The 4778-nt window shown below is 38.2% G+C and overlaps 1 non-coding gene across 1 annotated transcript; it reads left to right on the top strand.

The window, feature by feature from the left end:
* Positions 1 to 2731: 2731 nt before the first annotated feature.
* On the top strand, positions 2732 to 2875 carry LOC115063904. Its single transcript, XR_003843772.1, has one exon. It is a non-coding gene; the product is annotated as a small nucleolar RNA SNORA48 (small nucleolar RNA).
* The last annotated feature ends 1903 nt before the right edge of the window (positions 2876 to 4778 follow it).

Genomic DNA, 4778 nt, shown 5'->3' with positions numbered 1-4778 from the left:
CTGTAGGTGGAACAATAATATGAACTAACAAGTACCCCCTGAGCTTGTGTCTCTAGCTGCATATGTAGCAGAAGATGGACTAATCTGCCATCACTGGGAAGAGAGGCCACTTGGTCTTTCAAACTTTATATGATCCAGCTCAATGGAAGGCCTGGGCCAAGTAGTGGGAGTTGGTGGGTAGGGGAGTAGGGGTGGGAGGGGGGTATAGGGAACTTTCGGGATAGCATTTGAAATGTAAATAAAGAAAATAATAATTAAAAAAATTAGAAACTGTGATTTAAATAAAAAAGAAGCATAAAAAATAATAAATAAAATGGATCAGAAAAATAAATTCCCACAACACATAATAATCATGCAGAACAAAGAAGCAAAGATACCAAGCAAGAAAGAATATCAACAGCTGTAAAGGGAAATGATCAAAAACATATAAAGGCAGACATAACATAATAATATGTGAGTTTTCAATATAGACTTCAAAAGCCGTAACGAGCTGGAGAGTTTTGTTTTGTTTTTTTTTATAAACTCTATGAGAACATTGCTGCCATATGAGACTAATATAGCACACAAAAATTTCAATTAAAATAGATGGAAAAATCAAGACATTATCACAATAAGACAAAATTTAAGAGGTATCGGTTTACAAATCAGCTATACAAAATAACAATAGAAGGTTGTTAACCTAAAGAGGTTAACTATACCTTAGGAAACAGAAGGAATACATAATCTCAAACAAGCAAATCAAAAGATGGAGTAAAGTACATATTAAAGCAAACCAAAACAGAGATAAAGAAATCAACAATTACTGTTCATTAATAATTTTCAACATTAATGGTCACAATTGGCCAGTAAAATGACATAGTGTAACATATTGTATACAAAATCCAGGTTCCAATCTACTGGTTCAAGCAAAACAAAACAAAACTAAACAAAGCAAAACACCATCATCTCAAGGTATGAGAATAGAATGTTACTTCAAGCAAATAGAAATGGACCCTGAAAAAAACTTGTGTAGTCTTTTTAATATCTGAAAAAACAGGCTTCAAACCAAAATGAACCTGGAGATACATGGAATACACTATTGTAACCAAAGTACTAATCCATCAAGGAGTTATTGAAATTCTAAGCATCTGTGTACCAATTATAAGGATAACAGAGTTCATAGATGAAACTATTAGAGCTAATATAATATACTGCCCCTTACACAATGATGGTGAATAAGTTCAATACCCCCTCTTGCAAATACAGACCAAATAATTCAGAGCAATGCTGAAACTCAATGACTTCATGAATCTAAGGAACCTAAATGATTTTTTTTTATCCATATATAACAGAATATACTTTCTTCTCTATGTCCCATGGAACTTTCGCAAAAATTAACCATATACTTGGACACAAAGCAAGTCTCAACAGATAAAAAAAATTAAAATAACACTGTGAATCTTATATGACTGCCATGGATTAAAGCTGTTTATCAACAACAAAAATGTAAGTCTGAAACTCTAGGGCAAATGGCTAAGCATTCAATACCAAAGGAAACACTGTCCTGTAGTTTTTCCCTGTATTCTTCAGCTCCTACCTGTTACAAGGTCCTTCTGGTTTGCATATTCTGCCCACTACTCTGAACTCTATAGTCCAAGGGCTGGTCCGTTCTATATAATTCAGTCATTTGGCTACCCCTCCTTTTTGTACCTTTGGGCATCGTGGCTGCTGCGTCTTGTTTCCCCTCTATCCCCTCTCATTTTCTCTCCCACCTTCTCATATGGATCAGGGTCATATCCACTGTGGACTCACCCAGATATTTCTGATTAGGGATATGTTCTCCTGAATAGTTATAATAAAATATCTTGTCCACCATACCTAGGAGCAGTCATGTCTTTCTTTTTAATATCTTTCATGCATTCAAGCAAGAACAAAAACAACTGAAAGCTTAAAAACTCACATAAATAAATAAATAAATAAACAAATAAATAAATAAACAAACCTGAGCTACTCACTCCTGAATGAAAATACTTATTCTTAATCTATAGAATTTCCTTATAAAACTTGTAACATTTAATTTTGGTTGATACAAATTTAGTTATCAATGATCTTATGTGTAGATTACTGATAAATTCTATAGATTTCTTAAAATTTTCAAAAATTTAATCTTGTATGTATTTTTGTTTTGATTTGTTATTATCAAAACTGAAGAGGCTGGAGAGAGGCTAAGTAATTAGCAACATTGATGTTTGTTCAGAGAACCTCTATTTGGTTCCTAGCACTCACCTGTTCACTCATAATCATTCACAACTCTAATTCCAGTTTAATTTGAACCCTCTTCTGGCCTCCACTGGCACAAGGCAGAATATGGTATAAACACACACACACACACACACACACACACACACAGGAATGAATACAGGATATACATATGTATATATGTACTAAACAAACAAACCCAGCAGGAACATTGTAGAATTTCAGTAGCAGAGTAGGTCTTACTCCTTTTATTTTTTCAGATGAATCTTTTTACTATCAACAATCAAGTCTGGTGTATAATATTTGGTTCCTATTTTGTTTATTCATTTTTTCTCATTACTGCTTCAGAACATATGCCTCCCATTAAAGGAAGTTGTCTTTTAATAAACTATGAAAATTTTTTTTCAAAAAATATTCCTGAATATTCTTGTCAATGGTTCATAGAGTTTTCATCTTGAATCTGTAAGATTTGATTTCATTAATAAATGAACCGTCCTCCTGGCAATGGGCAAAGAGACACCTTGTTGGTGGCGTTGTTCTTATATCAATCAGGGGCATAGCAGATGGTCATCCTTTCTTCATCCTAGCTTGATTTGTTGCTTGAGGGCCGAACCTGTCTTATTCCTATGATTTATAAAAACCAAATCAAATCAGATCAAATCAATTTGATGCAGTACAGTGTGGGAAGAGGAAGACAGACAGAGACCTGTGTTTAGACATGCTACCTTAGACTTTCCCTCCAGGGCATGAAACAAGCAACCCATAGACACCAGACATTTGATTGCTACCATGCTATATAGGAAACATGGAGGATGTCACCCAGGAGTCTGCAAGTTTCATGGTAGGCCTCCAGTGGAAGCCACCTCAAGTATGTGGTGGTCAGATGGGAGAGAAAAAGAAGTTGAACAACTTGAGCAATACGAAAAGAGATAGAATAGGAAATTTGAAGGTAGAGAGAAATAGCCTGTTATGAGTAGCCAGCCCTTCCATCTAGGGCCATGGTGAAATATAAGCCTCATCTTCCAACTGAGGGCCATCTCTGAGAGAGATAACCCTTCCCCTAACTAGCTACAGCACTCTTGAGAGCCAGTGCTACACCTCCCCTGGATAACAAAGAAGAGCTGACCCTGATGATGGAGGCTCATGTGAGCCAGCTCTGAGGGTAAGAGCACAGGTGACATGTCCCCTCCACTTGTCTGCCTTGAGGTGGGGTGTGTGTGTGTGTGTGTGTGTGTGTGTGTGTGTGTGTGTGTGTGTGCGTTGTCTCCTCACCATTGTCCCTCACTTCCTACAGCAGTACAGAGGGCTTACTTCAGTGTCATGAGAACAGGAGAGCTGTCCCTGCCTCTGGAGGTCTGCAACACTTGCAGCACTTGGGACAGCATGCCCTGAACCTTTACTATGTAACACAGTAGGGTTAGTCCTTATAAAGGGAGCTTGGATGAGCCATCCCGGAGATGAGAGCACGGGGGAGCTGGCCTGACATTCATCTGTTGTAAGAGTGGGTGTGGAAGCAATGCTCTTCTTCTCTCACTTTGCTACATGAAGTAATCAGGAGAGCTGGTCCTGGGGTCATGGGAGCAGTAAAGCTAGCCCTGTTCCCTCCCTTGCTGTCATATTATGGAGAGTGGGTGCTGCCCCTTGCCTGGACAACACAAGGGATAAGTTCCTGATGGCAAGGGCACACATGAGGGTTTGAAAGTGTAAGAACTGCCCCAGTCCTTTACAGGCTACACAGATCATGCTATAGTAGACCCTGACTGAACAGTAAAATGGAGCTGGTTGTAGAGATGGGGTTGCAAATGAACCAGCCCCAAGGGTAGGAGATCAGGATAGCTAGCTCTACATCGTGCTGATGGTAGAATTATGTAGTCTAGCCAGAGCAGTGGTGGATAGCTTGCCATGTTAGTGAGAATAAGGGAGAGCTAGAGAGCTGACCATCTCAGTTACTACCAAGTCCCAGATATAGGACTCTGAATTGGCCCACCTAGAAATCTATATCATTTGTAAATAACTGGGACATGTAAAAGAGCCAGTCCTGCTGTTCCAAAGCTGCTGGATCTCTATGACACAGGGCAACTACAGGATAACAGGAGTCTCAATGAAGGTCCAATGTCGGTAGTGTCACAGAAGCTAAAGATTTTGAAATAGCCCAATGAATCAATACTCTGAACATTTGGAAGTGAAACTGTTTGGACAGAGGGATAGTCTGTGGAACTCACTGGGACTTACTACAGCTTCCACAATGAGACATTTTTTATGCTTTGAGGTTTCCGTTTGTTTCTTGTTTGTGTGTGTTTTATTTTGTGGGGATGTTGCAAAGGCAAATAAGAGCAGATGGGGAGATAGGCAGGACTAGGTTGCATGATATGAAACACACAAAGAACCAATAAAAAGTTTTTAAAAATAAATGAATCTGTTACTGAAATTTTCTGTTTTTTAATTATCTCTTTTCTGATTAAATCCATCTTGTTATGATATACAACATACTTCATTATTGCTGTTGTTTCACTATAACATAACTGTGTTTATAGACGTGT

Source organism: Mus pahari, chromosome 4 (genome assembly GCF_900095145.1).
Source record: "Mus pahari chromosome 4, PAHARI_EIJ_v1.1, whole genome shotgun sequence".
Lineage (NCBI taxonomy): Eukaryota > Metazoa > Chordata > Mammalia > Rodentia > Muridae > Mus > Mus pahari.
The sequence above is the reverse complement of the archived record's forward strand: the minus strand, read 5'-3'. Positions and strand labels throughout refer to the sequence as shown.